Raw genomic sequence first — 12,812 nt, 5'->3', positions numbered from 1 at the left:
AAGGGCCAGGGATGAATTGTGAAATCATGGGGCCCAATTAAAACCGGGTACAATTATGCCACCATGGAGGCCAAAAATCAAATGGTTCATTGTGACATCAAGTGGCCTAAAAGGGCATGGGATGCATTTTGACACCACAGGGCTTAAGAGAAGCAAGGAACCATTGTGACCCAATGCAGGCTAATAATCCCAGGATCCCATTTGACACCAGGGGTCGTAAAAGTGCCAGGGATGAATTGTGACAGCATGGGGCCCATTAGAAACAAGGAACCTTTATGACACCATGGAGGCCAAGAATCAAATGATTCATTGTGACATCAAGTGGCCTAAAATGGCATGGAATGCATTGTGACACCACAGAGGTTAAGAGAAGCAAGGAACCATTGTTACCCAATGGAGGCTAACAATCTAATGGTCCCTTGTGACACCAATGGGCCTAAAAGGGCCAGGGATGAATTGTGAAAGCATGGGGCCCAATTAAAACCTGGTACAATTATGCCACCATGGAGGCCAAAAATCAAATGATTCATTGTGACATCAAGTGGCCTAAAAGGGCATGGAATGCATTGTGACACCACAGGGGTTAAGAGAAGCAAGGAACCATTGTGACCCAAGGCAGGCTAACAATCTTAGAAACCCTTTTGACACCAGGGGGCGCAAAAGGACCACGGATGAACTTTGACAGCATGGGGACCTATAGAAGCAAGGAACCATTATGACACCATGAAGGCAAAGAATCAAATGGTTCATTGTAAGACCAAGTGGCCTAAAAGGGCTTGGAATGCATTGTGACACCACAGAGGTTAAGAGAAGCAAGGAACCATTGTGACCCAATGCAGGCTAACAATCTAATGATCCATTGTGACACCAGGGGTTGCAATAGGGCCAGGGATGAATTGTGAAAGCATGGGGCACAATAAAAACATGGAAATATTATGACACAATAGAGACCAAGACTCAAATGATTCATTGTAACACCAAGTGGCCTAAAAGGGCATGGGATGCATTGTGACACCACAGGGGCTAAGAGAAGCAAGGAACCATTGTGACCCAATGCAGGCTAACAATCTAATGATCCCTTGTGACACCAGGGGGCCTAAAATGGCCAGGGATGGATTGTTACAGCACGGGGAGCAATAGAAGCAAGGATCTATTATGTCACCATGGAGGCCAAGAATCAAATGATTCATTGTGACATCAAGTGGCCTAAAAGGGCATGGGATGCATTGTGACACCACAGGGGTTAAGAGAAGCAAGGATCCATTGTGACCCAATGGAGGCTAATAATCCCAGGATACCATTTAACACCAGGGGGCGTAAAAGGGCCAGGGATGAATTGTGAAAGCATGGGGCACAATAAAAACATGGAAATATTATGACACAATAGAGACCAAGACTCAAATGATTCATTGTAACACCAAGTGGCCTAAAAGGGCATGGGAGGCATTGTGACACCACAGGGCCTAAGAGAAGCAAGGAACCATTGTGACCCAATGCAGGCTAACAATCTAATGATCCCTTGTGACACCATGGGGCCTAAAAGGGCCAGGGATGAATTGTGAAAGCATGGGGACCAATAGAAGCAAGGATCTATTATGTCACCATGGAGGCCAAGAATCAAATGATTCATTGTGACATCAAGTGGCCTAAAAGGGCATGGGATGCATTGTGACACCACAGGGGTTAAGAGAAGCAAGGATCCATTGTGACCCAATGGAGGCTAATAATCCCAGGATCCCATTTGACACCAGGGGGCGTAAAAGGGCCAGGGATGAATTGTGACAGCATGGGGCCCAATAGAAACAAGGAACCTTTATGACACCATGGAGGCCAAGAATCAAATGATTCATTGTGACATCAAGTGGCCTAAAATGGCATGGAATGCATTGTGACACCACAGAGGCTAAGAGAAGCAAGGAACAATTGTGACCCAATGCAGGCTAACAATCTAATGGTCCCTTGTGACACCAATGAGCCTAAAAGGGCCAGGGATGTATTGTGAAAGCATGGGGCCCAATTAAAACCCGGTACAATTATGCCACCATGGAGGCCAAAAATGAAATGATTCATTGTGACATCAAGTGGCCTAAAAGGGCATGGAATGCATTGTGACACCACAGGGGTTAAGGGAAGCAAGGAACCATTGTGACCCAAGGCAGGCTAACAATCTTAGAATCCCTTTTGACACCAGGGGGTGCAAAAGGACCACGGATGAACTTTGACAGCATGGGGACTTATAGAAGCGAGGAACCATTATGACACCATGAAGGCAAAGAATCAAATGATTCGTTGTAAGACCAAGTGGCCTAAAAGGTCTTGGAATGCATTGTGACACCACAGAGGTTAAGAGAAGCAAGGAACCATTGTGACCCAATGCAGGCTAACCATCTAATGATCCATTGTGACACCAGGGGTTGCAATAGGGCCAGGGATGAATTGTGAAAGCATGGGGCACAATAAAAACATGGAAATATTATGACACAATAGAGACCAAGACTCAAATGATTCATTGTAACACCAAGTGGCCTAAAAGGTCATGGGATGCATTGTGACACCACAGGGCCTAAGAGAAGCAAGGAACCATTGTGACCCAATGCAGGCTAACAATCTAATGATCCCTTGTGACACCAGGGGGCCTAAAATGGCCAGGGATGGATTGTTACAGCACGGGGAGCAATAGAAGCAAGGATCTATTATGTCACCATGGAGGCCAAGAATCAAATGATTCATTGTGACATCAAGTGGCCTAAAAGGGCATGGGATGCATTGTGACACCACAGGGGTTAAGAGAAGCAAGGATCCATTGTGACCCAATGGAGTCTAATAATCCCAGGATACCATTTAACACCAGGGGGCGTAAAAGGGCCAGGGATGAATTGTGAAAGCATGGGGCACAATAAAAACATGGAAATATTATGACACAATAGAGACCAAGACTCAAATGATTCATTGTAACACCAAGTGGCCTAAAAGGGCATGGGAGGCATTGTGACACCACAGGGCCTAAGAGAAGCAAGGATCCATTGTGACCCAAGGCAGGCTAACAATCTTAGAATCCCTTTTGACACCAGGGGGTGCAAAAGGACCACGGATGAATTGTGACAGCATGGGGACCTATAGAAACAAGGAACTATTATGACACCATGGAGGCCAAGAATCAAATGATTCATTGTGACATCAAGTGGCCTAAAATGGCATGGAATGCATTGTGACACCACAGAGGTTAAGAGAAGCAAGGAACCATTGTTACCCAATGGAGGCTAACAATCTAATGGTCCCTTGTGGCACCAGGGGGTATAAAAGGGCCAGGGATGAATTGTGAAATCATGGGGCCCAATTAAAACCGGGTACAATTATGCCACCATGGAGGCCAAAAATTAAATGATTCATTGTGACATCAAGTGGCCTAAAAGGGCATGGGATGCATTTTGATACCACAGGGCTTAAGAGAAGCAAGGAACGATTGTGACCCAATGTAGGCTAATAATCCCAGGATCCCATTTGACACCAGGGGTCGTAAAAGTGCCCGGGATGAATTGTGACAGCATGGGGCCCAATAGAAACAAGGAACCATTATGACACCATGGAGGCCAAGAATCAAATGATTCATTGTGACATCAAGTGGCCTAAAATGGCATGGAATGCATTGTGACACCACAGAGGTTAAGAGAAGCAAGGAACCATTGTTACCCAATGGAGGCTAACAATCTAATGGTCCCTTGTGACACCAATGGGCCTAAAAGGGCCAGGGATGAATTGTGAAAGCATGGGGCCCAATTAAAACCTGGTACAATTATGCCACCATGGAGGCCAAAAATCAAATGATTCATTGTGACATCAAGTGGCCTAAAAGGGCATGGGATGCATTGTGACACCACAGGGGTTAAGAGAAGCAAGGAACCATTGTGACCCAAGGCAGGCTAACAATCTTAGAATCCCTTTTGACACCAGGGGGCGCAAAAGGACCACGGATGAACTTTGACAGCATGGGGACCTATAGAAGCAAGGAACCATTATGATACCATGAAGGCAAAGAATCAAATGGTTCATTGTGACATCAAGTGGCCTAAAAGGGCATGGGATGCATTGTGACACCACAGGGGTTAAGAGAAGCAAGGATCCATTGTGACCCAATGGAGGCTAATAATCCCAGGATCCCATTTGACACCAGGGGGCGTAAAAGGGCCAGGGATGAATTGTGAAAGCATGGGGCCCAATTAAAACCTGGTACAATTATGCCACCATGGAGGCCAAAAATCAAATGATTCATTGTGACATCAAGTGGCCTAAAAGGGCATGGGATGCATTGTGACACCACAGGGCTTAAGAGAAGCAAGGAACCATTGTGACCCAAGGCAGGCTAACAATCTAATGATCCCTTGTGACACCAGGGGGCCTAAAATGGCCAGGGATGGATTGTTACAGCACGGGGACCTATAGAAGCAAGGATCTATTATGCCACCATGGAGGCCAAGAATCAAATGATTCATTGTGACATCAAGTGGCCTAAAAGGGCATGGGATGCATTGTGACACCACAGAGGTTAAGAGAAGCAAGGAACCATTGTGACCCAATGCAGGCTAACAATCTAATGATCCCTTGTGGCACCAGGGGGTATAAAAAGGGCCAGGGATTAATTGTAACAGCACGGGGACCAATAGAAGCAAGGATCTATTATGTCACCATGGAGGCCAAGAATCAAATGATTCATTGTGACATCAAGTGGCCTAAAAGGGCATGGGATGCATTGTGACACCACAGGGGTTAAGAGAAGCAAGGAACCATTGTGACCCAAGGCAGGCTAATAATCCCAGGATCCCATTTGACACCAGGGGTCGTAAAAGGGCCAGGGATGAATTGTGACAGCATGGGGACCAATAGAAACAAGGAACCACTATGACACCATGACGGCCAAGAATCAAATGATTCATTGTAAGATCAAGTGGCCTAAAAGGGCTTGGAATGCATTGTGACACCACAGAGGTTAAGAGAAGCAAGGAACCATTGTGACCCAATGCAGGCTAACAATCTAATGATCCCTTGTGACACCAATGGGCCTAAAAGGGCCAGGGATGAATTGTGAAATCATGGGGCCCAATTAAAACCTGGTACAATTATGACACCATGGAGGCCAAAAATCAAATGATTCATTGTGACATCAAGTGGCCTAAAAGGGCATGGGATGCATTGTGATACCACAGGTGTTAAGAGAACCAAGGAACCATTGTGACCCAATGCAGGCTAACAATCTAATGATCCCTTGTGACACCAGGGGGCCTAAAATGGCCAGGGATGGATTGTTACAGCACGGGGACCAATAGAAGCAAGGATCTATTATGCCACCATGGAGGCCAAGAATCAAATGATTCATTGTGACATCAAGTGGCCTAAAAGGGCATGGGATGCATTGTGACACCACAGGGGTTAAGAGAAGCAAGGATCCATTGTGACCCAATGGAGGCTAATAATCCCAGGATCCCATTTAACACCAGGGGGCGTAAAAGGGCCAGGGATGAATTGTGACAGCATGGGGACCAATAGAAACAAGGAACCATTATGACACCATGAAGGCCAAGAATCAAATGGTTCATTGTAAGACTAAGTGGCCTAAAAGGGCTTGGAATGCATTGTGACACCACAGAGGTTAAGAGAAGCAAGGAACCATTATGACCCAATGCAGGCTAACAATCTAATGATCCCTTGTGGCACCAGGGGGTATAGAAAGGGCCAGGGATGAATTGTTACAGCACGGGGTCCAATAGAAGCAAGGATCAATTATGTCACCATGGAGGCCAAGAATCAAATGATTCATTGTGACATCAAGTGGCCTAAAAGGGCATGGGATGCATTGTGACACCACAGAGGTTAAGAGAAGCAAGGAACCATTGTGACCCAATGCAGGCTAACAATCTAATGATCCCTTGTGGCACCAGGGGGTATAAAAAGGGCCAGGGATTAATTGTAACAGCACGGGGACCAATAGAAGCAAGGATCTATTATGTCACCATGGAGGCCAAGAATCAAATGATTCATTGTGACATCAAGTGGCCTAAAAGGGCATGGGATGCATTGTGACACCACAGGGGTTAAGAGAAGCAAGGATCCATTGTGACCCAATGGAGGCTAATAATCCCAGGATCCCATTTGACACCAGGGGTCGTAAAAGGGCCAGGGATGAATTGTGACAGCATGGGGAGCAATAGAAACAAGGAACCTTTATGACACCATGAAGGCCAAGAATCAAATGATTCATTGTAAGATCAAGTGGCCTAAAAGGGCTTGGAATGCATTGTGACACCACAGAGGTTAAGAGAAGCAAGGAACCATTGTGACCCAATGCAGGCTAACAATCTAATGATCCCTTGTGGCACCAGGGGGCCTAAAATGGCCAGGGATGGATTGTTACAGCACAGGGACCAATAGAAGCAAGGAACTATTATGCCACCATGGAGGCCAAGAATCAAATGATTCATTGTGACATCAAGTGGCCTAAAAGGGCATGGGATGCATTGTGACACCACAGAGGTTAAGAGAAGCAAGGAACCATTATGACCCAATGCAGGTTAACAATCTAAAGATCCCTTGTTTCACCAGGGGGTATAAAAAGGCCCAGGGATGAATTGTAACAGCACGGGGACCAATAGAAGCAAGGACCTATTATGTCACCATGGAGGCCAAGAATCAAATGATTCATTGTGACATCAATTGGACTAAAAGGGCATGGGATGCATTGTGACACCACAGGGCTTAAGAGAAGCAAGGATCCATTGTGACCCAATGGAGGCTAATAATCCCAGGATCCCATTTGACACCAGGGGTCGTAAAAGGGCCAGGGATGAATTGTGACAGCATGGGTCCCAATAGAAACAAGGAACCATTATGACACCATGGAGGCCAAGATTCAAATGATTCATTGTGACATCAAGTGGCCTAAAATGGCATGGAATGCATTGTGACACCCCAGAGGTTAAGAGAAGCAAGGAACCATTGTTACCCAATGGAGGCTAACAATCTAATGGTCCCTTGTGAAGCCAATGGGCCTAAAAGGGCCAGGGATGGATTGTGAAAGCATGGGGCCCAATTAAAACCTGGTACAATTATGCCACCATGGAGGCCAAAAATCAAATGATTCATTGTGACATCAAGTGGCCTAAAAGGGCATGGGATGCATTGTGACATCACAGGGGTTAAGAGAAGCAAGGATCCATTGTGACCCAATGGAGGCTAATAATCCCAGGATCCCATTTGACACCAGGGGGCGTAAAAGGGCCAGGGATGAATTGTGACAGCATGGGGACCAATAGAAACAAGGAACCATTATGACACCATGAAGGCCAAGAATCAAATGGTTCATTGTAAGACCAAGTGGCCTAAAAGGGCTTGGAATGCATTGTGACACCACAGAGGTTAAGAGAAGCAAGGAACCATTATGACCCAATGCAGGCTAACAATCTAATGATCCCTTGTGGCACCAGGGGGTATAAAAAGGGCCAGGGATGAATTGTTACAGCACGGGGTCCAATAGAAGCAAGGATCTATTATGTCACCATGGAGGCCAAGAATCAAATGATTCATTGTGACATCAAGTGGCCTAAAAGGCCATGGGATGCATTGTGACACCACAGAGGTTAAGAGAAGCAAGGAACCATTGTGACCCAATGCAGGCTAACAATCTAATGATACCTTGTGACACCAGGGGGCCTAAAATGGCCAGGGATGGATTGTTACAGCACGGGGACCAATAGAAGCAAGGACCTATTATGCCACCATAGACGCCAAGAATCAAATGATTCATTGTGACATCAAGTGGCCTAAAAGTGCATGGGATGCATTGTGACACCACAGGGGTTAAGAGAAGCAAGGAACCATTGTGACCCAATGGAGGCTAACAATCCAATGGTCCCTTGTGACACCAATGGGCCTAAAAGCGCCAGGGATGAATTGTGAAATCATGGGGCCCAATTAAAAACTGGTACAATTATGCCACCATGGAGGCCAAAAATCAAATGATTCATTGTGACATCAAGTGGCCTAAAAGGGCATGGGATGCATTGTGACACCACAGGGGTTAAGAGAAGCAAGGAAACATTATGACCCAATGCAGGCTAACAATCTAATGATCCCTTGTGGCACCAGGGGGTATAAAAAGGGCCAGGGATGAATTGTTACAGCACGGGGTCCAATAGAAGCAAGGATCTATTATGTCACCATGAAGGCCAAGACTCAAATGATTCATAGTGACATCAAGTGGCCTAAAAGGGCATGGGATGCATTGTGACACCACAGAGGTTAAGAGAAGCAAGGAACCATTGTGACCCAATGGAGGCTAACAATCTAATGATCCCTTGTGGCACCAGGGTGTATAAAAATGGCCAGGGATGAATTGTGACAGCACGGGGACCAATAGAAGCAAGGATTTATTATGTCACCATGGAGGCCAAGAATCAAATGATTCATTGTGACATCAAGTGGCCTAAAAGGGCATGGGATGCATTGTGACACCACAGGGGTTAAGAGAAGCAAGGATCCATTGTGACCCAATGGAGGCTAATAATCCCAGGATCCCATTTGACACCAGGGGGCGTAAAAGGGCCAGGGATGAATTGTGACAGCATGGGGCCCAATTAAAACCTGGTACAATTATGCCACCATGGAGGCCAAGAATCAAATGATTCATTGTAACACCAAGTGGCCTAAAAGGGTATGGGATGCATTGTGACACCACAAGGGTTTAGAGAAGCAAGGAACCATTGTGACCCAATGCAGGCTAACAATCTAAGAATCCCTTTTGACACCAGGGGGCGCAAAAGGACCACAGATGAACTGTGACAGCATGGGGCCCAATAGAAAAAAGGAACCATTATGACACCATGGAGGCCAAGAATCAAATGGTTCATTTTAAGACCAAGTGGCCTAAAAGGTCTTGGAATGCATTGTGACACCACAGAGGTTAAGAGACGCAAGGAACCATTGTGACCCAATGCAGGCTAACAATCTAATGATCCCTTGTGGCACCAGGGGGTATAAAAAGGTCCAGGGATGAATTGTTACAGCACGGGGACCAATAGAAGCAAGGATCTATTATGTCACCATGGAGGCCAAGAATCAAATGATTCATTGTGACATCAAGTGGCCTAAAAGTGCATGGGATGCATTGTGACACCACAGGGGTTAAGAGAAGCAAGGAACCATTATGACCCAATGGAGGCTAATAATCCCAGGATCCCATTTGACACCAGGGGTCGTAAAAGGGCCAGGGATGAATTGTGACAGCATGGGGAGCAATAGAAACAAGGAACCTTTATGACACCATGAAGGCCAAGAATCAAATGATTCATTGTAAGATCAAGTGGCCTAAAAGGGCTTGGAATGCATTGTGACACCACAGAGGTTAAGAGAAGCAAGGAACCATTGTGACCCAATGCAGGCTAACAATCTAATGATCCCTTGTGGCACCAGGGGGCCTAAAATGGCCAGGGATGGATTGTTACAGCACAGGGACCAATAGAAGCAAGGAACTATTATGCCACCATGGAGGCCAAGAATCAAATGATTCATTGTGACATCAAGTGGCCTAAAAGGGCATGGGATGCATTGTGACACCACAGAGGTTAAGAGAAGCAAGGAACCATTATGACCCAATGCAGGTTAACAATCTAAAGATCCCTTGTTTCACCAGGGGGTATAAAAAGGCCCAGGGATGAATTGTAACAGCACGGGGACCAATAGAAGCAAGGACCTATTATGTCACCATGGAGGCCAAGAATCAAATGATTCATTGTGACATCAATTGGACTAAAAGGGCATGGGATGCATTGTGACACCACAGGGCTTAAGAGAAGCAAGGATCCATTGTGACCCAATGGAGGCTAATAATCCCAGGATCCCATTTGACACCAGGGGTCGTAAAAGGGCCAGGGATGAATTGTGACAGCATGGGTCCCAATAGAAACAAGGAACCATTATGACACCATGGAGGCCAAGATTCAAATGATTCATTGTGACATCAAGTGGCCTAAAATGGCATGGAATGCATTGTGACACCCCAGAGGTTAAGAGAAGCAAGGAACCATTGTTACCCAATGGAGGCTAACAATCTAATGGTCCCTTGTGAAGCCAATGGGCCTAAAAGGGCCAGGGATGGATTGTGAAAGCATGGGGCCCAATTAAAACCTGGTACAATTATGCCACCATGGAGGCCAAAAATCAAATGATTCATTGTGACATCAAGTGGCCTAAAAGGGCATGGGATGCATTGTGACACCACAGGGGTTAAGAGAAGCAAGGAACCATTGTGACCCAATGGAGGCTAACAATCCAATGGTCCCTTGTGACACCAATGGGCCTAAAAGCGCCAGGGATGAATTGTGAAATCATGGGGCCCAATTAAAAACTGGTACAATTATGCCACCATGGAGGCCAAAAATCAAATGATTCATTGTGACATCAAGTGGCCTAAAAGGGCATGGGATGCATTGTGACACCACAGGGGTTAAGAGAAGCAAGGAAACATTATGACCCAATGCAGGCTAACAATCTAATGATCCCTTGTGGCACCAGGGGGTATAAAAAGGGCCAGGGATGAATTGTTACAGCACGGGGTCCAATAGAAGCAAGGATCTATTATGTCACCATGAAGGCCAAGACTCAAATGATTCATAGTGACATCAAGTGGCCTAAAAGGGCATGGGATGCATTGTGACACCACAGAGGTTAAGAGAAGCAAGGAACCATTGTGACCCAATGGAGGCTAACAATCTAATGATCCCTTGTGGCACCAGGGTGTATAAAAATGGCCAGGGATGAATTGTGACAGCACGGGGACCAATAGAAGCAAGGATTTATTATGTCACCATGGAGGCCAAGAATCAAATGATTCATTGTGACATCAAGTGGCCTAAAAGGGCATGGGATGCATTGTGACACCACAGGGGTTAAGAGAAGCAAGGATCCATTGTGACCCAATGGAGGCTAATAATCCCAGGATCCCATTTGACACCAGGGGGCGTAAAAGGGCCAGGGATGAATTGTGACAGCATGGGGCCCAATTAAAACCTGGTACAATTATGCCACCATGGAGGCCAAGAATCAAATGATTCATTGTAACACCAAGTGGCCTAAAAGGGTATGGGATGCATTGTGACACCACAAGGGTTTAGAGAAGCAAGGAACCATTGTGACCCAATGCAGGCTAACAATCTAAGAATCCCTTTTGACACCAGGGGGCGCAAAAGGACCACAGATGAACTGTGACAGCATGGGGCCCAATAGAAAAAAGGAACCATTATGACACCATGGAGGCCAAGAATCAAATGGTTCATTTTAAGAACAAGTGGCCTAAAAGGTCTTGGAATGCATTGTGACACCACAGAGGTTAAGAGACGCAAGGAACCATTGTGACCCAATGCAGGCTAACAATCTAATGATCCCTTGTGGCACCAGGGGGTATAAAAAGGTCCAGGGATGAATTGTTACAGCACGGGGACCAATAGAAGCAAGGATCTATTATGTCACCATGGAGGCCAAGAATCAAATGATTCATTGTGACATCAAGTGGCCTAAAAGTGCATGGGATGCATTGTGACACCACAGGGGTTAAGAGAAGCAAGGAACCATTATGACCCAATGGAGGCTAATAATCCCAGGATCCCATTTGACACCAGGGGTCGTAAAAGGGCCAGGGATGAATTGTGACAGCATGGGGAGCAATAGAAACAAGGAACCTTTATGACACCATGAAGGCCAAGAATCAAATGATTCATTGTAAGATCAAGTGGCCTAAAAGGGCTTGGAATGCATTGTGACACCACAGAGGTTAAGAGAAGCAAGGAACCATTGTGACCCAATGCAGGCTAACAATCTAATGATCCCTTGTGGCACCAGGGGGCCTAAAATGGCCAGGGATGGATTGTTACAGCACAGGGACCAATAGAAGCAAGGAACTATTATGCCACCATGGAGGCCAAGAATCAAATGATTCATTGTGACATCAAGTGGCCTAAAAGGGCATGGGATGCATTGTGACACCACAGAGGTTAAGAGAAGCAAGGAACCATTATGACCCAATGCAGGTTAACAATCTAAAGATCCCTTGTTTCACCAGGGGGTATAAAAAGGCCCAGGGATGAATTGTAACAGCACGGGGACCAATAGAAGCAAGGACCTATTATGTCACCATGGAGGCCAAGAATCAAATGATTCATTGTGACATCAATTGGACTAAAAGGGCATGGGATGCATTGTGACACCACAGGGCTTAAGAGAAGCAAGGATCCATTGTGACCCAATGGAGGCTAATAATCCCAGGATCCCATTTGACACCAGGGGTCGTAAAAGGGCCAGGGATGAATTGTGACAGCATGGGTCCCAATAGAAACAAGGAACCATTATGACACCATGGAGGCCAAGATTCAAATGATTCATTGTGACATCAAGTGGCCTAAAATGGCATGGAATGCATTGTGACACCACAGAGGTTAAGAGAAGCAAGGAACCATTGTTACCCAATGGAGGCTAACAATCTAATGGTCCCTTGTGAAGCCAATGGGCCTAAAAGGGCCAGGGATGGATTGTGAAAGCATGGGGCCCAATTAAAACCTGGTACAATTATGCCACCATGGAGGCCAAAAATCAAATGATTCATTGTGACATCAAGTGGCCTAAAAGGGCATGGGATGCATTGTGACATCACAGGGGTTAAGAGAAGCAAGGATCCATTGTGACCCAATGGAGGCTAATAATCCCAGGATCCCATTTGACACCAGGGGGCGTAAAAGGGCCAGGGATGAATTGTGACAGCATGGGGACCAATA

Source organism: Cinclus cinclus, chromosome 28 (genome assembly GCF_963662255.1).
Source record: "Cinclus cinclus chromosome 28, bCinCin1.1, whole genome shotgun sequence".
Lineage (NCBI taxonomy): Eukaryota > Metazoa > Chordata > Aves > Passeriformes > Cinclidae > Cinclus > Cinclus cinclus.
This window is presented reverse-complemented; position numbering follows the sequence as displayed.